This window comes from Acomys minous, assembly GCF_964271855.1.
Source record: "Acomys minous genome assembly, chromosome: 11".
In the NCBI taxonomy this organism is placed as follows: Eukaryota; Metazoa; Chordata; class Mammalia; order Rodentia; family Muridae; genus Acomys; species Acomys minous.
Window position 1 is genome coordinate 34,145,521 of NC_140492.1, and position 26,092 is coordinate 34,171,612.

Consider the following 26,092-nt stretch of genomic DNA (forward strand, 5'->3'; position numbering starts at 1 on the left):
GTCCTTACCCACTTTCCAGCCCAGAAGTTGGGGCTGGGAAGGTACATGCCACAGCGATAGGTATGCTGAGAAGGGGAGAAGTTCCTGAATCAGCCGGACAGACACGGGTAGGCCAAGAATATATATAAGACTGGAGGTTTTGTCTCCAGACACTCCTGGATCAGCGTGTCAGGCATAGTCTTCTACATAGCTGTCCTCAGAGAAGAATGCGTCAGTGATGCCCTTCATGGCCATGTTTAGGATGAGCTCTGCCACAGGGCTCCACATCACAGTGTCAAGGTGGCCCACATGGCATTCTGGCGATAGTTGATAAACGACTGGATAAGATGCAGGGCTCCCACATCAGCTCAAAGCCAATTTTCCCACGGAAGTAGCCTGCATATAGCTTCCTTGCTTCTTTCTCTTTTTATCCCCATGAGAAAATATCCCATCCAAGTAGGCCATTTATGCAGTGCCATTGGGCCCGGATGTAGCATCACCCTCAGCACCCTTGTGGTTCCGCTTACACTTTTACGGTACCTTCTCTGGCTAAGCAGCTATGAGGCTGGTGAGATAGGAGCGCAGCTCGCTCTCTCTCATGGTGACTCGTTCCTCCATACTGTCCCAGAGCTTTCTAGCAATGAGAAGGGCTCTAAGGATATCATCCCCCAAAACGAGTCCCTGTGGTTTGGCTAATCTATGGGCTCGCTGCTCATTGGCACTGACCTCATCATAACTCTTCATCTCTAGCGGACGCTGCTCAAGGTTAAGTGCACCTTCACAGATTTGCCCATCAGGCTCCCGAACTCTCCCGCAGTCAGCAAGTGCCTATTCTGGCTGCGGAAGCTTCAGACAGCACACAGTCAAACTGGTGTAGTAAACTGCCACAAGTGGGATCTTGGTGAGGAAGGAGATGTTCAGACCACTACCTATGGGTACTGTGGTCCCGGAGAGCCAGTTGTTTTGTTCCTTCAGCTCCTGAGCATGTGGTCTCTTATCAGTGCATCTGAGCCACCAGTGGCCAGTTGACTCGGACTCTCCTTTTCCTTCTTGCCTTTTATGGTACTGCCTGGCATGGCTGAGGTTCCATACCCAATCCTCATCTCTTGCAGCCCCTGCAGTGATCATATATATATATATATATATATATATATATATATATATATATATATATATATATATATATATATATATGTATATATATGAAGATAGACATGGGCTGAGAGACAATTAATATGATGTGTGTGTATTTTTAATATTTAGTCACACATTTTAATTTAAGTAATTTATTCAGATTACATTTCAATCTTATCCCCTTACTTGTATCTTCCTGTTCCCCCTCCCTCCCTCTTTCACCCTATTCCCTTCCCCTAGGTCTGTGACAGAATGAGACCTCCTCCTCCCCCACCATATGATCATAGAATATCAGCTTTCATCCTGGAAGCCTGCTTACCCTTCCTCTGATTATTTTAGTCACTTCTGGCGTTTTATGCTTTTCATTAGTGAAGGTTTCTTTATAATGAACTGTGTATTCTCATTGCATTCAAGAAATTTAATCTCTCCTTTCTCACAGTCAAATGCCTACAGACATAAGGCAACTGTTTTCCAAATAATTTACCTTATTTCATTATGTAGGTTTGCAAGATATTCTTTTTAAAAAAATATCAGGTGCCTGAAGATTAGTTGTTTCTCAAGATTAAATTTACTATAGCCATCTTTTATGAATCTATAAAAATTTCAGGTTTTTCAGTTGTAAAATGCCCTTCAGTTACACTTGAAATATTTATTAACAATCCTATAAATTATTTTCCTTTTCAGATTTAAATATTTTCTACCTTTACATTTTAAGCATAAATGTTACAGATAAATAAATTTCTTCTCTTTGTAATACACTGCTCATCTTCTACCTGTAAACTTGAAATGATGGTTAATTATATATATTGCTCCCTTGTAAGTGTGAATAGGATTGTTGAATTTTCCTTGTGTATTTGTTTCTTGTGAAGCTATGTATGTCAAAAAATTGGAACCAGTGTAGCCATACTTCTAAAAGAAATAGAGGAGACCAATAAAAGCATATCATATGAAAATTATATAAAGAATATCATCTCTAGTTAAGAAGATAGAGACACTGGCTATGAGACAATTAATATGGTGTATGCGTGTGTGTGTGTGTGTCTGTGTCTGTGTATGTCTCTCTCTCTCCCTCCCTCTCTCTCTCTCTGTCTCTCTCTCTCTCTCTCTCTCTCTCTCTCTCTCTCTCTCTCTCTCTCTCTCTCTGTGTGTGTGTGTGTGTGTGTGTATCTTTTTTACCAATCCCAGTGAAGCCTGACATGATGTAGTTTTTAACTTCTTCTCTTTCTGGTATAGTGTTACAGTGGTTATATTGTAGACACTACAATGTTTGTCATAGGAATAAAAGTTGATCCAGGTAGTTTTTGTTACTATTGAGTTTTAAAATGTGATATATATTATGGGCAGGTTACTGAATGAAATGCCTTTGTTGTGTCAAAGTATAAAATGCTAATATAGCAATGAAGATGTAGATATTATTTAAAGGAAAATGCTGTTTTCCAAATAAATATCATGCTGAGATATAGACCAAGAAATTACAGTTCATAAGTATGCCATTAAAATACCAAACCTGTTATTTCTTTACTAGAAATTCTTGGTTTGCTTATTTTGGGAAGTCTATAGATTTTACCATAACAATCATATCTTTGAGGTTGTGCTTTTATCTCATGGGGCTGAATGCAATGACTCCATAGTTATACTTCAAAGATTTTCATTGGACAAAAAATTATATGCTGAACATAAAATTTTGCAATCATGGGTACTGAAACTAATTTTGATGTATAATCACTGAAACACATACATTAAACATTTTCAAGATCTCTAAATATAAATTAAATGGACTATACTGTTTTACATTTGGAGCAACATAGGCTAAAACTTTAAAAAGAAAACTACAATTTCTAGTGTACACCTCAAATTGAAAGAGCTAATATATCTTGATAGGCTGACACTCACATATTTGCATCAGTAAACACATGATATAAGGACTTTTATCTAAGAAAAATAATCTAATTTATTGTAAAAGATGGTAACAAAATTGACAAGATTGCTGTATTGTTTGGTTTTGGAAAGCAAAAATAAATGTCATAGAATTCTAAATTATTTTGCATAATAGCATATACAATAAAGATGTCTGACATTAATATATAGATAATTTTCCAACATGAAATTTCATCCAGGCAAATGAAATGCATATTGAAGAAATTAAACCATTCAATTTAGCTATTCAACGTCTGTAAATTATCCTGGCATTTGTAATGCTGTCTTTTAAGTTGCTTTCCTTGGTTAACCGATTTGATGTTTCCCCAACCACAGTTCCTGTCATTTAGCTCAGTATTTACAGTTAGCGCCTTAAATTCACATGTAAGTATAGGAATTCAGAGAGTGGAAAGCATCAGCGATCCCATTAACACAACCGTGGGAAGCCTCAACATTCTCACATTCATTTCCATGAGATCTCTTCTCCAACAGGACCCTGCAGTGTATTTTATTTTTTGCACTGAACAGCAATATAGACCACTGATGAAAGGATTCATCCAATTACTATGAGTAAAGTAGTTTTAACTTCCTTTAGATATCCGCTAGCAAGATATAAAATGACACTTACCGGACACATCAGTAGCACAATAGGGCCTTTATTGATTTTCATATCATGTTCTCCAGTCAGAGATGGCTCTCCAGAGAACTCCACTTCCCAGCAGGAAAAAATTGCCTTTTCTATGTTTGAATTCTCAGGTCTATTAATGCATCCCTAGCTGGAGACAGTGTCATTTTCATTCTATTTCTTTGTAGTTGATGTGTCTACACCTTGCTATTGTAGTGCCTAATGGATGCTGGGGTTGTAGGTCAAAGTATGAAAACAACAACAACAAAAAGAAATTGCTTAGCCTGTGAATCAATATAAAGGACTCTTAACACTTTTTCTAAGTATAAAAAGTGCAACCAATGAAGTGTGGTATGTGCGTTCAACCTTGCACTAAAACTATAAATAGAATATTTTCAACTTTCAGCATTTATATACTCAAAAGTAAGAGAAATGGGGACTATTTTTAATATAACATATCTAGTTCAATGAAATTATCCAATACACATTTATCATATTGATTAAAATATTATAATCCTTCCAAAAGTTGCCTCATAATGACACTGGAGAGTCTTCTATTTTCATTCCCTCTAAAACATCTAATTAAAATTAAAATTTTAAAAATAAAATGACAGTAAAGGGAAACAAAGGTTACTTTTCAAACTGACCATTCCATAATCCCACTTAACTGTAGAAAACCCCAATATTAAACTTGTCTTTATCAGTTTACACAGGAAGTAAAGTTGTTGATACTAACTGACATAAAACACAGCAGAAACTAAAACATAATATATTATTTTTGAATGAGGCTAAATCCAGGTGGAAGAGGGGGTTGTTGTCAAGACTGATGCACCATCCAAGGTCCATGCATGGTGAGGACCTAGACCCTCTGCTCAGATGTAGTAGATAGGCAGTAGTCTCCTCATGGGTCCCATCATAAGGGGAGTAGGAACTACTTCTGACATGGACTCTGGCTCCCCACATGTTGATCCCTTCCACATGGTGGGCCGCCTTGCCAGGCCACAGAGGAAGAGGATACAGGCAGTCCAGATGAGACATGATAGGCTGATGTCAGATGATAGGGGAGGAGGGTTCCCCTTTCTGAAGACTAGAAAAGGGAGAGAGAGGGTACGAGGGATGGAGCGAGACACCTGGAGGCAATGGCATATGTGGCTACGATCTGAATTTAACCTGAACAAATTAAAGCTAAAATAATTTAAAGAAGCTTAAAGACTTTCAATTGGCCTTCAAAGTTATTCCAGAACATTTTAATTATTATTTATATCTTAAGTTTTATGGGTGATGCTTTACTAGTTGGATTATTTCCTGCTAAACTTATATGCCCTTAGTCATTATATAAATACATGTTGACCCACAAACAATCCTCCAGGCACAAGTAGGCCAAAATACTTTGGACAAGTCTTCAAGATATTAAAGTTAAACACTAAACTAATTTCATGAAATATATATATATATATATATATATATATATATATATATATATATATGCACATTTATCCATAGGAGACTGAGACTCAAAGACTGAAATAGCACACAACCTGTCAGTGCTCCAGACTGAACAGCTGGCCAGTCTTGGTTTCAAAATATTAAATCTTGCCCCCTCCAAAAATTTCCTATCAACTAATTGTTTAAATTAGTTAGATACTTCATGATTATATCCAATTTAGAGAAATGAAGTTGGTGATTTGTATAGGATTGTATAGGATCATGTAAATTAAAAAATTAAAACTACAGCTTACTCATGACTTAATTCAAGGGTTATTTATTTTACATGAATTTCTGGAATGGCATTTAACCCTATACTTTCAAAGGAAATTACATTAAAAACATTATGTGGAAACAAATAGTTGGACGGTTTTTATTGCCTAGATTGCATATCATTACATTTATAGATTATGTGGTTCAGTTTCTCCTTAGTAATATATGTAAAATAACTTTATTAGTCACTAACATTTGGCAGAGAGAATTAGAAGGAAATGAAAAGGGACTAATCAAAGATCCATAAATAATAATAATAATAAAGACTTTTCAGTAAACTGTAAACTATTAAATGAGTGCCTTACTTTCAGAACTAAGGACAAAAATTCACTCAAGAATAAAACATAATGTAGATCAAAATAACTATATAAAAACAAGCACAGATTTTGGACAACTGTTACTCAACTAACACTGGCCAAGTGACTTTGAATTTTAATTAGAATGCTGTACAATATTTCAACACTGATATTTTTGAATTATCTTTGGTTTTCTAAAGTGAGAAAATTTGAACATTTAAGTGTCATCCAAAATAAATGGTCTGAAAGACCAGATACAATGTAAATTTCATAATAATTTAAATCAATATTTGTGGTTTGTTTTCTTTTCCTAAAATACTGTCAATTTAGTTTAAAAACAAAAAACAAACAAACAAACAAACAAACAAAAAAAAAAAAAAACAAAGCAACATCTGAAAACCCTGGATTCAGAAGACATGAAGCAGAAGTTTCAGGGTAGCCTAAGTTACCTAAGTTCAAGGATAATCTAGTTTATATAGAAAATCACTCTGTGTAACCAAAATACAGGTAGAAAATAAAAATATACATCATTTTATACAATGCACATGTACAGTGCTGTTCAACCACATAACTACAGTGCTTTGTTTATCATTATATTGATTTAATTGTGAACAAATCCTGTGCTTTTCATTGTTACCCACAATTAAATAAATATTATTGTTAAAATAATGGAACCACTAAATTTAAAATTTTTATTTTATTAATTTATTCAGAATACATCTAAATTGTTATCCTCTCACTTTTATCTTCCTTTTCTTCCCTTCCTCCCTCTTTCACCCTTTTCCCCTCCCCTAGGTCTGTGACAGAAGGGGACCTTTTTTTCCACCATAAGGTGACAGCCTATCAAGTCTCATCCTGGCAGCCTGCTAATCCTCCTTCTGAGTGCCGCCAGGCCTCCCCACCTGGGGGAAGTGGTCAAATACAGGGCACCGAGTTCATGTCAGAGTCAGTCCCTGCTCTCTCACAACTGTGGAGAATGTCCTGTCAGGGGTTCAATGTTTACTGCATGCATTGTCCTTGTTTGGTGCAGTAGGTTGAGTGAGTGGACTCCCTGGTTTCAGATCTGCCCATCATGATGTTTTTCTTGTGGGTTTCTATGACCCTGTGGATCCTTTTATTTCCTCATTCTCCCATATTTCCCTCATCTAGAGTCCCAATAGGAAGTCCCTGCATCTATCCCAATCACCTGGTAAGTGAACACCCTTTTAAGCTAGTGTCCAATTAAAAGTGAATATATACCAAGTAAGTCTTTCTGGGTCTGGGTTCCATCCATTTGCCCATAAATTTCAGGATGTCCTTGTTTTTAATAGCTGAGTAGTACCCCGTAGTGTAAACGTACCACAGCTTTTTTATCCATCCTTCGACTGAGGGACATTTAGGTTGTTTCTAGGTTGTAGCTATTACGAATAAGGCTGCTATGAACGTGGTTGAGCATATGACCTTGTGTGGTGGAGCATCTTCTGGATGTAATTCAAGGAGTGGAATAGCTGGGTCTTGAAGTAGCCCTATTCCCAATTTCCTGAAAAAGCTCCAGATTGATTTCAAAAGTGGAATCACAAAATTTGAACATTTATATTTTGTCTTTTATATGTTAGCACAGTTTGTTATTATACTTAAAGTATATAGTATATAAAAATAAATGTACAAATATACATAAAATAGACAAAATTTTAAATATTTCATGTTTTTGTCTTATTTTGTATTTTTGTTAGTTTTTAAACTTGCTCTCCCCAGTAGAATATACTTTATAAAAACAGACACATGAAGCATAAACTTGGCTCTTGGGCAATAAGTATTATGTCATAAAATTATATAAGGAAATATATAAGTAATTATAAAAGAGTAACTGATTTGGTAGTTAATAATACTTAGATATAACCTTGTAGACCCTAAATTTCATTCTAATATTAACATAAAATCTTCCTATGTGACAGTTTAAAAAGAAATACACTTTCATTATACAAAAATTATCTAAATGATTTATATATAAGGACTGTACATTTTCCATACACTTTTTTCTTTTTGAAAATAAGAGATATTTTGGTTCAGAACATAGAGACAATATGGTCTGATGTTCATTAGGTTTGTTTTGACAGTATTATTCATTAGATTTTGGCTGCAACATACTTACAGATTTTACTTTCTTTGTAGATTATTATTTAGTTATACTTACTACATTTGCAGCAAACATAATCTTGAATCTTTTCTCATGGTTTCCCATTATAATCTACAGTCATTAGGTACAATGTGTCATGCTTCTAGAAATAATGATTTCTTCCAGAAACATGACTTACTGAATACACACACTACAGCGAAACACACATACTACATAGATTGGAGGTGAGGCCTCACAATTAAACTAATTGCAGAAGTCAGGGAAATAGTACTCTATTATTGCAACATGATGGCTTGAAAATCTGAAATTTTTATACTATAAATAGAAGCTAGTGATTTAAAATAGTTATAGGGCATGTTTAAATCATTATCTGAAAAGAATTATGAACCATCCATTTTTCATGAACCCATTTCAACTATTTCAAATAATGAAATATAAGTTACCTTATTCAATATATAATTATAATCAAAGCTCCTGATTTTATAAATCTCTGTAGAATGTTATATTACTTACTCATATGCATATAAGAACAACTTCTTCTTTCTGTGGTCTTAGTTCTATGTTTGTTTGTTTGCTCGATTGCTTCCCTTTTCCCCTTTACCTTCACAAATATTACTGCACCTGGTCCAGGTACGTATGTTCTGTACCATCTGTGTATCCTATTGCCAAGGACCCTTGCATTTCAGAACTTACTAATATAAATATTGAAAATACCTTAATCGAAACACGTGTTTAGGTGTTTCTTTGTTAGACTATATTAAATACAAATCTATTAATTCTTTACAGGATTTAAGAACTAGCAAGTGATACAAATGTGTTATTATAAATTTATAACTCTTTGTTTTTCTGACAAGCACACACATACAAAACACAAAAAGAGAAAAGCAAGAAGAAGCAAGAAAGAGAGACACAGATTGGATCTTTCTCCATATATGCATAGCCATCATCACTAGCAAACAAAAAGCATATATATCCATCATTTGTAACTGAGCATTATTATTTACATAAATATTACTACTATTATAAGTTTCAAGAGACTATTAATACTAAATATTAATAACCCATTCCTGCCATCTTTATTTATAATTATCTTTGTTAGACAAAGCACTCACTCCTGCATCAAGGCTAGAAAAAGAGGAACAAATGAAAATTTTAGTTGGAAAAAATATGTACTGTCATCACAAATATTATTGACTATACCTGCATTTTCACATATTAAAAACAAAACAGATTAGTTTTTAAAGATGGAACCAATATGTCCAAAATTGTGTGTTAGTCACCTTAAGACATCAGTAAGATTTGTGTCATAAGATTACTGTCTTTTCACTTATATAATTGCCTTATAAATAGAATACCCTTTTTTGGTGAAGCTGTGTTCGCTTTCATTTGTAACCTACAAGAAACAGACACACACACACACACACACACACACACACACACACACACACACACACACCACAGGATGGATGGATAGATAGATAGATAGATAGATAGATAGATAGATAGATAGACAGACTGACAGACAGACAGATATATAACCTTGAAGTGTTTCCGATTAGTACTTAAGAATGGAATGTAATTTGCAACAAATTAATCTCAATTGTGATGATTTTATGGTGGTAATTATCCTGTTGCCTTGTACATAATAATGGAAAGAAGATATTAATAACAGATAAAAATCTGTTGTTGAATCTATCAGATACCTACCTGCAGTTTTATGTCATCAAATTCACATTGAAGACATGGCACTGGATGACTGAGAACATTCTGCACAATACAGTTTAGTTAAACTGGAAACACTACATAATTATTTCATGTTATCTAATTGTGAATAAAAATTAGTGGCAGCTGGTCACACTGTCCTGGAAATCAAGGCTCAGAGAAACTTGTAGAAGAGAGGCAGTGTGTGTGTGTGTGTGTGTGTGTGTGTGTGTGTGTGTGTGTGTGTGTGTGTAAGAAAAAAACAGAGACTGAGACAGATAGAGGCAGACAGAAAGACAGAGAGTCAGAGAGAGACTGAAGAGGGCTGAGCATGGGAGAGAAAGGTTGAGATTCAGCATACAAATGTACATAAAGGATTCAGAGACTATGCTCTCTTCCAAAAGCCCTACCTACTAAGTATTGGATCATAGAAAATATCACCTCAGGGCAGAGGCTAAGACTTTTTTTATATTTCATTTTATTACATATACATTTATATTATTATACATAAGTAAAATAAACTACATACAGCAGGAAGAACCACGAAACAATCAGGAATTATATAAATGTTACATACATGATGATTTGGCTCTTTGTACTTGGGAAACGAAGTAAACATCTTTCCTATGATGTTTTAAGTTAATATAGATGAGATATGATAGATATTGATTTTCATTCAGAATTTTGACTCACCAAGACAGGCCAAGACTTTAACACATGGATGGTTCAGGACAGTACAGACTCAAACCCCAACAATGGAAGGTATGTATGTGTGAGAAAGAACTGTGTTGGTGTCTAAACAGATTCAAAGTAACATAGAGATGCTTTTGGCTGAAGATGTTGATATGGGCTCTGACACCAAAATTGTCAATTCTAACACCAACTTGATGTACTGAAACTGATTCCTGCTTTCTACACTGGGACCAAGCCAAAGGTTATCTTATGCCAAATGCAGTAAAATGATGCATTATTTATGCTACTTAGATCTTTTATTTAAAATAAATTCTATTCTCATATAGTAGCTTCTGATTAAGATCTTCTTCGCTATACTTCTCCCATTTCCTCTCCACGTCTCCTCCAATCATTATCCACATGCTTTATGTCTCTCATTAGAAAACAAACCAATTCCTATTGTATAAAAAGAAAATAAAATAATAAAAAGAGACAAAATGAGAAAAAACCAGAATAGGATAAAATTAACAAGCAGAAGGAGAGTAGTCCAAGAAAAGCATAAGAAATGGATATAGACACGGAGACCCACTCATTCACACACTCAGGAATCCCATAAAAACATAAACGGAAAGCCATAGTGTCAACTTCCCTTCAGCTTTATAATTGCTTTATCCTACATCTAGATTTGGGATATTGTGAAATTTCCCCCTTCCACACGGCACGTCCACTCATGTACTTATTATGCAGATATTGATTACATTGTCGTATTGCTGAGATGCCATGTGTACAGTAGCTTTATCGTTTCTAGAAGACATCCTCTGGATCTTACAATTATCTAGCCTCTCTTCTCTGATAACCCCAGTGCCTATGTGTAGGTGATGATTGTATATGTACCTGGGCTCTACAAGTTAATTTACGCTCAGCACTTTGACTATATAGGAGTCTCTATAGCTGCTTCTATGAAAGCAGCTTCTTTTTTATTATGAGAGCTATAGTTATGTATGGGATTAAAGGTAAATATTTAGTTGTAGGGTTCTAGGACCCTCTGTATCCTTCTACTTTGCCATTCTCCCATGCTTGTCTCATCTAGAGTCCCAATAGGATGTCCTCCCCACTGTCCCAGTTTCCTGGTACTTGAAGGCTTTCATGGGACATGCCCCTTAGGCTACTATGCAGATATAAGTGAGTATATACCATTTGAGTCTTTCTGCTTCTGGGTTAACTCACTCATTATGATCATTTCTAGCTCAATCCATTTATCCACAAATTTCGGGAATTCCTTGTTTTTAATAGCTGAATAATATTCCATGGTGTATATGTACCACAGTTTCTTTATCCATTCTTCTATTGAGGGACACTTAGGCTGTTTCCATGTTCTGGCTATTATGAATAAGGCTGCTATGAACATGGTAGAGCAAATTTTCTTGTTGTGTGCTGGAGCATCTTCTGGGTATATTCCAAGGACTGGAATAGCTGAGTCTTGAGGAAGCCCTATTCCCATTTTTCTGAGATAGCACCAGATAGATTTCCAAAGTGGCTGTACTAGTTTGCATTTTCAACAGCAATGAAGGAGTGTTCCAGATCTAGCCAATGGTCAGAACATTCTCCACAGTAGAGAGTTGGATATGACTTTCTCACGTACTCTGGTGCCTCATATTTGACCATGTCCTCTGGAGGGGAGACCTGGTGGCCCTCAGAGGAAGGACAGCAGGTTACCAAGAAGAGACTTGATACCCTATCAGCATATACAGGGGGAGGAAATCCCCCTCAGAAACTGTCATAGGGTAGGGGAATAAGGGGAAAATGGGAGGGAGGGAAGAATGGGAGGAGACAAGGGATGGGATAACCATTGAGATGTAACAAGACCAAATTAATAAAATAATATATATCTTGGAAAAAAGTAAATATTTAGAATACAATTAAAATTTATAATGATTTAGAAAGGTGGCAGTAAAAATGCCAGCATTGTACCATGTTTAGGGCCTGAGATTGTTATGGTTAACAGGCTTTTAAGTAGGCTAGGAATACTGACAACTTTACTCTCTTAGCAACTTTCATAGCACCTTTTGACATACTGAGAGTATTGTGTTTTGTTCTTTGTACATTAATTATAGTATCTTAATCATGTACTTCTTTTAATTTTCCTCCAATATTACTATCACTCTAGCTTATCATTCTGCTCTGTTTGGATATTAAAAAAAAAAAAACCACTGAAATTGCCAATTGTATATCTCAAAATTAAAAAGAAATTTCTTTTACATAAACCTACATTATATTGTTCAGTTCATTGTACTAGTTAAATTAATTCTTATTTTACTTTTGAAATGTTATATTATTTTATATGTATGAATATTTTATTTGCATTAATATAAATGCATCATATGGATACAGTGCCTATGATTGTCAAAACAAAGCATGAGTCCATAGTAGTGCATTTATAGAAATTGTGAACTGCATTTTGATGGGAGAATTGAACATGGGTCTTCTGACAGAGTAGCCAGTACTCTTTATTTTTGTTTGTTTGTTCTTTTTAAAAATTTTTAAAATTTATTCTTGTTACATCTCAATGGTTATCCCATCCCTTGTATCCTCCCATTCTTCCCTCCCTCCCATTTTCCCCTTATTCCCCTCCCCTATGACTGTTCCTGAGGGGGACATCCTCCCCCTGAATATGCTCATAGGGTATCAAGTCTCTTCTTGGTAACCTGCTATCCTTCCTCTGAGTGCCACCAGGTCTCCCCTCCAGAGGACATGGTCAAATATGAGGCACCAGAGTACTTGTGAAAGTCATACCCCACTCCCCACTCAACTGTGGAGAATGTTCTGTCCATTGTCTAGATCTGGGTAGAGGTTTGAAGTTTACCGCTTGTATTGTCCTTGGCTGGTGCCATAGTTTGAGTCTGGGCCCAACCTGCCTATCATAATGTTCTACTTGTAGGTTTCTAGGACCCTCTGGATCCTTCTACTTTGCCATTCTCCCATGCTTCTCTCATCTAGAGTCTCAATAGAATGTCCTCCCCTCTGTCCCAGTTTCCTGGTACTTGAAGGCTTTCATGGGACATGCCCCTTGGGCTAATATGCAGATATAAGTGAATATATACCATTTGAGTCTTTCTGCTTCTGGGTTAACTCACTCATGATCATTTCTAGCTCAATCCAGTTATCCACAAACTTCGGGAATTCCTTGTTTTTAATAGCTGAATAGTATTCCATAGTGTATATGTACCACAGTTTCTTTATCCATTCTTCTCCTGAGGGACACTTAGGCTGTTTCCATGATCTGGCTGTTATGAATAAGGCTGCTATGAACATGGTTGAGCAAAGTTTCTTGTTGTGTGCTGGAGCATCTTCTGGGTATATTCCAAGGAATGGAATAGCTGAGTCTTGAGGAAGCCCGATTCCCAGTTTTCTGAGATAGCACCAGATAGATTTCCAAAGGGGTCATACTAGTTTGCATTCCCACCAGCAATGAAGGAGTGTTCCTCTCTCCCCACATCCTCGCCAGCATGTTGTGTCGCTTGAATTTTTGATCTTAGCCATTGTGATGGGTGTAAGATGGAAGAGTAGCCAGCACTCTTAAACACTAAAAAGAAAATCTCTCCAGACTCATACACAGATACCTGAAGCAGTAAAATATTTGCTGCATCATTTTCCTTACAGTGACCCATTAATTGTGTATATGTTCTTTCTACTAACAATTGAATTATAGGTCTGGTCTGGGCTCCAAATGACACTTAAGTTACAAGATACTAAGATATATATTTAAACTAAATTTAATTAAACTAAAGTTAATTCCATTTGACTTATGTGACTAACATATTCGTGTTATTTGTGAGTCACGGTGCTATGAGAATGTGAAGTCACCACGATTAACTAAGGAGAAAAAGAAACAATCATGAGGGGTAAGAAAAAGAGTAAATGGAGATCATCAATAAAAGATTTCTGGTTGGTTCATATCGATGTAGATTAATTTCTTATTAAACTTAAAGCCATTCCTCACTGAGGCAATTCACTGATATTGAACTTGATGTTTTAAGCTTTTATTACAGTTATCATTTTAAATGTTGACCCAAACATTGACAAAGCAATATTTAAAATCACAAATTCTCTTGTTTGGGAATTTTCCCTTATATATATAGAGGTCAAATTGCTGTGTATTTTTTTAATATGTAGAATACAGTAGCAAGACCCTGTTTGTCAATGAAGGGAAAAATTGGTGTTGCAAATTTTGTCAAATTGACGGTGTTTCTCAAGACTTTCAAGTGCTATGCTTGCACTCTCCAGACTCTGAGGCTTAGTATCAGTCCTTGGTTGTGTTTGGATGTTTCTGCAACTCAACAATTGAGTTCAGTTTTAAGCAGTCACAACAGACATTTGTCATTGTGTTCACATCGTTTCCTGTGGCACCCTGCCCACTTAATCTTGCAAGTGGAGAAATTGCTGGCAAAGCCAGAGGGACCACGGCAAACTGCTGTGACCTAGCAAGAGTCATGTCACGAGTAATTACCATAATTTATAAAGATCATTCCATGCTCGCTCGTGCTGTTGTGCCACACCAGTTGGACTGCGCTAGAATGTTTTAAGTAAACATTTGCACGCAATCCGAAGCTGTTGAGAGTTTCCACTGCAGCGAGGGGCCCCTTCTTATGAAATATTCAGAACATGAAACGTCTCCAGTGGCGCAGAGTGGTGGGTTTTCTCTCTGATTTGATTAGCAGTGATGATTCTTTCATGAACTGTGAGTGTCCATCTAGATTAGCATCAAACAGAGCTGTGGGTTTTGTCACGGAAGAAGGCCACAATGGGGACTGCTGCTTCTGAACACGAGGAAAGTATGGCTTTAACGATCTACGTGCACGGCAAACAATTGTTTTAAATTTATTTGAAAAGAGTTTGAATGAAATACACGCTACGCAAAGAGTAATACAGTTCACTAACTGAATGATAAGTTAGAAAATTTTTAAAAAGGAAAAACTAGAAGGCAGAAAACTACATGCCATTTCATTTCACAAACTGCTAAGTATTAACATGATGCAAAATTCCAAAAGACGAAATTACACTTTATTAGTGTTTGAGTGTTGTAACTACTTGTTTTATGAAATTTGAAGGTTAGTGTTCCTTAAGAACACTAGAAATATGATGCACTAAATGATATAATTGTTAACCTTGAGTAAATTATTTTTATTTATAAAATATTCAATTTATATGTAAATAATTTGTCTTCAGTGGTTAAGAAGGTAAATACATATATAATATTATTGAGACAGAATCCTTATTTTTGAGATGATCTGCACGTCTTCATCTCTTCTTCCTGTCTTCATCCAAACCTCCATTAAAGAAAATTTTCTGTTTGGTTTTAGAAAACACTCAATGTATATAAACATAGCTTGCTCTTTTATTTTTAGAGCTTCAATAATGTTGAATTATTTATTTAATAATTGCATTTCATTAAATTAATGTTTCTCTTGCCGGAGTAAGAGGCTAGCTACCCATTTCAAAAATATGATATGTAATGCAAATTAATTAAAACATTAAAAAATTTTTATATTTACAAGGTATATAATCATTGAAATTTTATGCTAATTACAAACCCTTTACTTTGGCCTCTCTGTTTTTAAAACCATTTCTTTATTCCTATCTCTTACGAAGTTAGAAATACAAGTCAAATTAGGTTTTTATATTGTTATTTAATTAAAATGCATCATTCTTTCAAAATATGTTCTAAAGTTTATTAATTACCTCTTGAACATTAGCTACAAAGACCTTGTTCCATATTAGCATAGCATGCATTTTATTAACATATCTCTATAATAATAAAAATCATTATCTCTTTTTACTGATTTATCTGTGCACAAATTAAAGAGATATCATATAGAAACTTCTAAAATCTGTTTTAGCAACAATTTAATTTTAATGGATACTAACCAAGGTAGTAATTAGTTACTCACTGCTAATTTGTGGAGCACTGACAACAATTTGTAAAACACAATTCAGCCATTTTAAGTAGTACTTAAGAAATACAAAGTGGTAAATCAAAGGACAAATAAATAAGATTGATTTTCTTTCATTACTTTTAAATGCATAAAATATTAAATACTAAGAGGTTACCAAATACTGTTTGGCGGCATATACAATGAATAAAATAATAAAATTTATTTCTCTCCTTAAACATAAGCTATGTCTTCATGGAAATGGTATCAAGAATGCTCCCTAGAATCTATAAGTGTCCTTTTTTCAAACCGAGAGTTTATATATCATTCCTCTGTGTGGTGACATATGGTGTCCTTGTTCTATTTAATTGTACGTAGAACCAGCTTTCCTACCTCTACTCTTCCTCTCTGCTCTCCATACCACTCACCTCACAACTTCCATCCAAGTACCATTTTCTCAGATTCCACATGTGTGCTCATGTAGTATATGTCCTTCAGTTCGCAGATTCTTTACCTAACATGAACAATATGAATTAATCTTTTATAAATAGCAATTTTCTCTTTTCACAGCTAAGCAGTATTTGGTTGTTCACAAAGCACATGTTCTTTTGCCCTTTCTGAACTGGTTGATAGTAAAGACATAGTTTATTTTCTTTTCTTGCCTAATTAAGTGTAGGCTGACACAGACATGGAAAGTACTGATGTCACTTGGACAGTATAATCTTTTTGTCCTAGGATGTAGAGTTGACAAGATCAGCATACCAGGCAAGGCATGCCTTCCCAATTGTAGCACTACTATTATGGGGATAACCAGCTATTCTACTGTAATATAATTGTTATGTAGCATTACATTTTTCATAATTCCCCATCTTTATAAAATATTTGCACTAATATACATTCTAATCAATATTACATGATGGATTATTTTCCCAACATACTCAGTAGTCACCTTTATCTTTTGATTTATGGTTATGATTACTGAAAAATAATATTGCAAGCTATATCTCTTAATTTACTAAAACAAAGATGGTATAATAAGCTATATGTAAATTAGTATTTTGAAACAAAGTTAAATGTATTATTAATACTAATAACACAATATCATATATTACAATCTATATTGTTAATAACAGTTTGAAGGGATCTATGATGCATGGCTAGAAAAAGGCTGCATTAAGAATTGTTAAATAAAAACAGTACTCGATGTCAGGGGTACTGTCCCTCCTTATGAGTCACAAGGTGGATATTCCTTCAATTTATCTTTAAAACTTTGTAAGGGTTAGTTTGACTTGGTCATGTATTTTTTCCTTTAGTGTTATGTGTTTTACTTGGTAAACTAGAAACTGTTTTATTTAACTTGATAAACTTTCATACAAATTGTGTGACTATGTCAAAGAAAGGAAGTCGAACAACTCCAACCTCTATAGGTGCCTTGTTCATACACTAAGCTGGACCATGCCTTGCTTTCACTCATTTGTAAGGTCCCTCAGCTTTGTGGATATTTAAGGCCAGTGTACTTTCATGTACTGAACAGCCTAGAACATTTCCTAAGGTTTTCCCACAAAAAAATATGCCTATATACATTGCTTGTGCTCCCTTCATTTCTTCTCTAATAAGCACAGAAAATCATAGTAAACAATGTACCATGAATTCATGAAACTATTCTTGATTGCAACTATGAACTTATTATTATCTGAAATCTCTTTTGCAAGAATAATCTCAATGAAAGTATCACAGACATACTTCTTTGCCCAGTTGAATTGTTTTCTGAGAAAGGGATTATTTTGTCATTCTGTTATTTTAAAAATATGATGACAATTTAAAGACAAAGAGGCGTCTCTACATATGAATAATAGGTTACAGATGTGTGATATGAAATTGATTTATTTTAGTAAGCTTTCGATATACAATTGTTATATCTAAATATACTAAAGCCACATTTTGAAAATATAACTTCATATTGAGAAGAGAGACACCTTGAGGTTTGGATGACACCTTAGTGTATAAGAGGCAATGCAGCATCTCTGTGTTCACTTAAAGTGCGACCAGGGAGTCATGTGTGCCTCAGAAAAGTAGTTTCCTTACGGTCCAATGTAAATTACCAAGCAATTTCAAATTGTGTCCATTAGTTTACCTAGCTCCATCACTGCTGTTGAGATATATTCTAGAAATTAAAATGTCTTTGCTTTCTTTTCATGTTAGCTCAGAACTCTATATAGATTCAAACATTACTATTAGCTTTTCATCATCAGGTCTTCTATTCCTCTGGATGTATTTACTGACTCTGGTGTGTCACCTAGCTCTCTGGCTGGCTCACCTTTGAGCCACCCTCTGATTCTTTGTCCATGGGCATACTGCTGTAGTGTCTGTTCAACCCAGGATCGTCTGTGGAGAGAGTGGGAAAAGTCAAAGGCAGTGCAGTACAGCCACGATTGCAGAAATCAACAGACCAGGAAATCCCACAGCGATACCAAAAGATTTTATTACAACAATGTTTAACCCCTTGTTCCAAAGTTTTCTTATAGAAAGCACTTTGGTGAAATGTAAACTACAAAGTCTTTACAGAAACACTGAAAATGTTTATATTTAATTTTTTAAAATTTTATTCACTTTATACCCCAATCTTAGCCCCTCTCTCATTTCCCCCTGGTCCCAGCCTTCATTCCTCCTCCCCCTATTCCTCTCTCCTAGTCCTTAGAGAGGGGGTGCCCTTCTCCCCTACCACCTGACTCCAGCCTATCAAGTCTCATCAGGACTGCCTGCATCCTCTTCCTCTGTGGCATCCCCACCAGAGGGAGGTGATCAAAGTACGAGCAACAAAAAAATCAGTCACTATGAATATAGTTTTTAAACTACAGGGATAGTTTATTCATTTTGAAACATTATTTTAAAATTAATTGTTTATATTTATGTTACATACAGAATTGAAATACAAGTTGTCATGGCTAAAGATAAAAATGGCATGGATACAGGAGTTTGGACAGATAACTGTACTGTTAGCACTAACCAATCTACAATTACGTAAAGACATATAGTATCTTCCCTGGTAAAACCACCCCAATATTGAAATAATAAATAAATGAGAATAAAAATTATTATAAAAAATATTGGGAAAAATTTTGGATCAAGGAAAATTAATACATGGATTAAAGGAGACAAACAGAAGATAGAGGGAAAATAGTATAAGGTTAAATATATTTGTTGATTTGACAACGATTATATCAAAGGTACTTTAAAAGCAATTTTGCAGTGCAGAAAGGCAGCAGAAATCAGGACAAAAGGAAATACACCCAATTCAAAAATTTTGTAATGATAAAAGACACAAATATTTTAAAGGTAAAATGAGGCAAAACAAAGTAGAACCATTTAATTACAGTATACACTATATATAAAGTAAACTAACAGGAAAATGCTTCTACGAATAGTAGAGATTCAAATATTTTAACAAAATAAAACATCCCATGAATGAGAGTTTCAAATATTCTGTACACAAAAGCATTTTAATTGCTGAGAATTTCATATATGGATAATATGTTATCATCCTTCTTCCCTCCATATTCTGTCTTCAATTGGTCCATGTATCTCCCATTATCAAATTGATAAGTGACAGTACAACATTGTGTGTGAGTGTGTGTGTGTGGTTAGAAATAATTACAACCTGTATAAAACTTGTTTTGCATTTATATGTATAAGTCTGACCTCTTAGTATAGTTTGGTATATCAGGGTTCTTAGCACTAGATAAAACAAATTTTCCTTCTCTCAGAAATTAATTACTTGTATCTCAAGAAGTAGTGGCTTGTGAGTCTGCACCACACAATTCAGAAAGAGTGGTGTGTGATGAATAACAGTGGATTTTAAATTAAAGAATAAATTTAAAACATATTGAGATGAGAGCACGATAGAAAATAAAATTTATATAATATGTAATTTAAAATAATTATAATAGCACTATATTATGTCTATATATATATAATTTGAGTATTTTGTAAATTTAAATGTTATAACCTATATACACATATAATAGTTTATCTTTATTTTATGACATAAATGAGTAACTTCCATTTTTCAGATTGATCAAACATTTGAAAGTTCAATATACTAAACTCTTTACAAATATTTTCAAGTGGTCAAATTTTGATTAAAAACTGGTATGAACTCTAGGATTGCAAAAGTTATAAGCCACGATCAGTCATCTCACTTTTATTACCACATTAAAAGAATACCAAATGTGAGAGAAACCTGGCCTTCATTGATGGAGTTCAAAATTTATGCAATGATTATCTTTTTACAAGGTTATTTTATACAACAAAAGAAGCACCTAAAATAATTTTTGAGCATGAGCTTTTGCATATACATTCTGGAAATATATTTGTTTATTTTGCCCAATTTGGAACTCATCAGTAGAAATAACATCTGCATAAATGTGACATCCATTTACATTTGCAGCAGCATACAGTTCTATAGTAACATAAACAAATCATGTAATAAATATATATCAGTATCTACAGCCTTCTGGGCAGAACCATAAATAGTCTTGTTCATTGATAATTTTCATAGAGTTAACTACTTGATAATAGTGTAACCTTTAGGTATCCATTTACAAATATCTAATTTTGACATTAGACAAAGTGTTTATGATATATAATATCTGTTTATTCACTAAGTCATATTGGAGCATAATATAAAATTTTATAAACAGAAAAATATCAAAGTAGATTAAGACATATATATATATAAACATAATAAAAGCAACAGTGTATCATATAACCATGATTACATTCCAAATCAACTGCAAATCGACATCTGGCTGTATGTTTAATTAGATTCAGTAGATCATATAAACGTTATTTACTCATTAGCTTTACCCTTTAATGCTATTTATGATCAGTGGAGGAAATCTTGGCATAGAAAACTATTGATTGACTTCCATACAGCACAAACTGCTTTGCATTGTATTCTTTTATATTTTAATTCAACATGTAGATGGCATATTCTTTCCAACTCAGTTATTTAGCTTTTATTGAATTTATTTCTCCTTTCCCTAAAATAGCATATTTTCTTAAACATAATCAAAAAGTCTTGCATTAACTTTCCTAAAATTCCTTGTAGGTTTCAAAACCCACTCAATACGTAGATATTAATTTATGAACTTTTTGGACAAATAATTCCCATTATTAATATTTAGTTCTGTTAACTTATCTTAGTATAAGGAACACAATCTTGCTATTGTTTTAATGGTCCTTTTAAATATAAATATATATTTATATAAATTAATTTTTAAATATAAATAAATATGTGTTCATTTATTGTGGTATGCTAGATGTAGTCACAACTGGGTAAGGATAAACTATTACTGCTTTGTGTAAATTTACATTTTCTAAAACCCAAGGTACCTAATGTGGTTTTGGTACAACCTTTTGTGATAACAGTGGTTGTTTCATAATGAATGTGTTCTTTAGCCACTAGCTGGTGACATTTTTCTTTATTTTTTTTTAAAGCCATCAGTAGTTAATGAAAACAAGCCATGTATACCCAGAGGATTCTGTTAAGCTAGCATTATGTGTCTGTTATCACTTTTCTGATACTTTTGTTATTATAATATTATGACAAGTATTTAACAGTACAAACAGTAAGATAAATGAACTTTTAAAAAGTCATCTGATATAATATTTTTATCTCATGATCCACTGGATTTAAATCATAAGTGCATTACTTCCATGGGTCCTAAGCTGTTCCAGTCAATTTTTTTTTAGATAACTATTTTTAAAAGCAACTAATAATTATGAAAGTGGGAATTATTGTTAAAAATAATCTTGATTATAACATTTTAAAGCTGAATCATCTTTTTGTTATCCATCTTTCGATTTGTTCTTGTACTTATTGTTAATGAACGCAACAGTACATGTGATAGCTCCACAAAAAAGGCACAGTTCTTCCTCATTATGCATGGAATCATAGCAAATCCTCATTCAATTTTACAAAAGTGAATAATTTTAAATTATCAGTATTTCATTGTAGCTTATTCTTACATTGCTGGTACATTCTAAATATTTGGCCCCCTTATGATTTAACAACAGGTACAAAAATAACCCTTCATACTTGTCTGAAGCAGATTCTAAAATCTATAAAAGGAAAACTATTTGTAGATGATTACTTATAAGTTACGGTCCAGGACTCCTTTACATGCTTGTCTGATGCAGATTCTAGAATATCTGAGAAATGAACAATTATTTGAAGATGGTTTGTAATGGTTTGAATTAAAATGGCCCCGATATGCTCATAGGTAGTGGCACTCCCAGGAGGTATGGCTTTATTGCAGTAGGTGTGGTGTTGTTGGAGAAAGTATGTCACCAAGGGGGTGGGCTTTGAGGTTTCAAATGCACAAGCCAGGACCAGTCTCTCTCTCTTCCTACTATCTGCTGATCCCGATGTAGAATTCTCAGCTAAAGTTCTATCACCATGTCTGTTGGCATGCTGTGACATTTCATTTCATGATGATAATAAACAAAACCTCTGAACTATAAACAAGACATAATAACACATTTTCTTTGATAAGGGTTGCCATGGTCATGCTGTTTCTTCACAGCAATGCACTAAACCTCTGAACTTTAAAATAACCTTAGTTAAATGTTTTCCTTTATTAAGTGTTGCAGTGGTCATGGTGTCTCTTAACAGCAATAAAATACTGAGACATGAGGACCTATATTTTATTGTCCAATTCTTATCTACTGACTTTTATTTTCCTTTATCCAAAATAAGTCAAGCATACTCAGTTTAAATTTATCTTTGCTATTAAAGTTAGAACAACTTTTAAAATATATTTTATTAATTTTTTATATTTTATCTAAATTGTTATCCCATCCCTTGTATCCCCCCCATCCCTCCCTCCCATTTTCCCCTTACTCCCCTCCCCTAAGACTGTGACTGAGGAGGACCTGCTCTCCTGTATATGCTCACAGGGTATCAAGTCTCTTCCTTGTAACCTGCTATCCTTCCTCTGAGTGCCACCAGGTCTCCCCATCCAGGGGACATGGTCAAATATGCGGCATCAGAGTTCATCTGAAAGTCAGACCCCACCCTCCACTCAACTGTGAATAATGTCCTTTTCATTGCCTAGATCTGGGTAGGGGTTCGAAGTTTACTGCATGTATTTTCCTTGGCTGATGCCATAGTTTGCGCCAGACACCTGGACTCAGATCTACCCATCTTAATGTTCTTCTTATACGTTCCTAGGACCCTCTGGATGCTTCTATTTCCCCATTCTCCCATGCTTCTCTCACCTAGAGTCCCAATAGGATGTCTTCCCCTCTGACCCACTTTCCTGGTGAGTGAATACTCTTATGGGACATGCCCCTTGGGCTAGTGTGCAGATATAAGTGAGTATATACCATTTGAGTTTTTCTTCTTCTGGATTAACTCACTCATTATGATCATTTCTAGTTCAATCCATTTGTCCACAAATTTTGGGAATTCCTTGCTTTTAATAGCTGAGTAGTATTCCATAGTTTAAATGTACCACTGTCGATACCGCCCCAACCAGCAGGAAAGACACCAACACCGGGAACTCTTCTTGTAGCAGTTTATTCAGGAACCTTGACAACTGGAGTGACCCCGGGAAAAGCTCCCAGAGAACCTTTATAGTGTGCCTGGTCCTATCAGAGACTGCCACGTTGGCGCTCTTGGTTGGTGCGTTCGGATCACACCACCTCACACTATGCCTTCAGGCATACACATAAGTGGCTCACTCAAGGGCACATTGCACATGCGCATAAGGGGTTCATTCAAGGGTGCATTGGGCATGCGCATAAGGGGCTCACTCAAGGGCGCATTGCGCCGGGAAAGCAGCAGGGGGCACTGCTATCTGTGGCTCTCCACAGTTCCCGCTTATTCATTAAATTTTGAGCAAGTGGCACAGAGAACGCCTGGTAGGTGTCCCCCCTGCACTGGAGAAATAGGCTGACAAGATGGTTGAACATTGGACATGTAGCCCATCCCAACATCTTCTTCTTCTCCTCCCTCTCTTTATTAGAAAAGGAGGTAAATGGATCCATCATATACAGATGAGCTTGTGTCCCCGGAGGGAGTGGGCATTAACCAGAGGGGGGAAGCATTGACCTGATCCTCCTGGGGCCACATTGGCCTGTCAAGATGTCTTTTTGAGGAGGAGAGGGAGGTCCTGATCTGCTGTCTGTGGGCATCCCCAACATACAGCGAACAAGACAGTTTCCGACATCAACCTCTATGCAATCAGGTTTACTTCTCGGGGGACTCAGAGTCAGACAATCGGGTCCTCCTCCTGCGGTACCTCATCCTACACCCCTTGCAGGTGTCCATGCCTTACGGCAGGCAATATCTGAATATATGCCATTCTCACCATGCCAAGGAAGGAGAAATGGAAGCACATTAGTGTCATGGCCTTGGTCCGCCAAGTGAACGGAGGATCTATACCCATCATTGACTACTTCTCTATCATGCCAAGCCACACTTGAGGAGATTGCCCAGCCTCCAGTGCAGCAAATGCTTGCACCATAAAGGCCTGCATGCGATGTTGGCGGGCATGCATCATGCATATGCACCAGAGTGCTAGGCAACTGACAAGGACCAGACGCACTGTCAAAGCTCTTATTTCCACCCATTCCTGCAGATGAAAGAAGGCGTTCTGGAACCACTGCGACAGCCCAGAGACCATGGAGACGTCAGCTCATGTAGAATTGATGTGCACCATGGAGAGACGCAGTTCCTGCAGGAGACTATCCAGGCTTCTGCTCCAGTTACCTGCAAGATGCTGGGAGAGACTGCTAGACAAGTTAGCCATGCTACTGAAGTTATGATAAGTTACTGAGGTGACATATAATCCTGGATATCTCCATTGGCAGCCAAGCTGCAAAATTTCCATCAAAACATCTATTTGTTCTTGAACCAGGTCAATACGCTGGTTCACAATCATGATTCCTCCTTTTAGCTGGCTATTGATGGAGCTTGGTAGATCTAGGGCCTCTAGATATGAGGGCAGGCCATGGGCCAGAGGCCTAAGTGGTATTAGCCTGCTGTGGCTTGTCGCACCAGGGGCGATCAAACCAAGCACCTGTTTGATTGTATAATTGTACACAATCACTGCCTTCAGAAATATTGTTAATAATCTGAAAACATAAGCTTCCCTTAAGGGGAAAGCCCATATTTTCTGTATCAGGTGCAATCTCTTTTGTCAATGAATCATTGGTGGTGAAGATTCTTGGGAAAATTGCGGTTGTATGTTATACTGGTAATGGTTTTGGAAAACCCGACAAGATCTCTCCACATGTTTGATCTTTTGCCGGGAATAAATTATGACAACTAGGAAGAATGAGCAACTGCGCTAGACGGTCACCGGGCGAAATTGCGCTCACCTTATGAGGAGATGAGATCATAATTTTTACAGTGCCTGTATAATCTGAATCAATTACACTGGGATGAATAATAAGGCCTTTCAATGTAGTAGAACTATGGCCAATTAGTAGTCCCACTGTGTCTTTTGGTATAGGGCCAGTGAAATCAGTGGCTACCAACTGAGGCCCCATTTGTAGGGTCAGTATGAGTCTGGTGGTGGAACAGAAGTTGAGGCCTACGCTTCCTCTAGTAGCTCTCCGGGGCATTGCCATTCTATGGGATGACGCAGACTCGGCCACTGTTCTGGAGCTCTGGTCTCCTCCATTGCCCCATATATTTGAGAGTCCTGAGGATGAGGGCCCCGTGTCCCGTTTTTTGGCTGTGCTCCTCCAAATCCTGCTGCTAGTGGTTGACCATTAATGTCTTTTACTGACCGGCATTTATTAGCCCAATGATTTCCTTTCCTGCATTTGGGACAGAGGCAGGGGTACGTGGAGGAGGATTTTGACTATTCTGATTAATCCCCTTGGGACACTGGCATTTGAAATGTCCTTCTTTGCCCACACTTGAAGCAATTTTGAGGACCAGTAATTTCAT

The 26,092-nt window shown here is 35.8% G+C and overlaps 1 long non-coding RNA gene across 1 annotated transcript; it reads left to right on the forward strand.

Annotated features, from left to right (window-relative positions):
- LOC311608783 lies at window positions 1-25,329 on the forward strand. The gene is made up of 3 exons (XR_014783160.1): window positions 1-107; window positions 10,224-10,288; window positions 24,774-25,329. It is a non-coding gene; the product is annotated as an uncharacterized lncRNA (long non-coding RNA).
- Window positions 25,330-26,092: the final 763 nt, after the last annotated feature.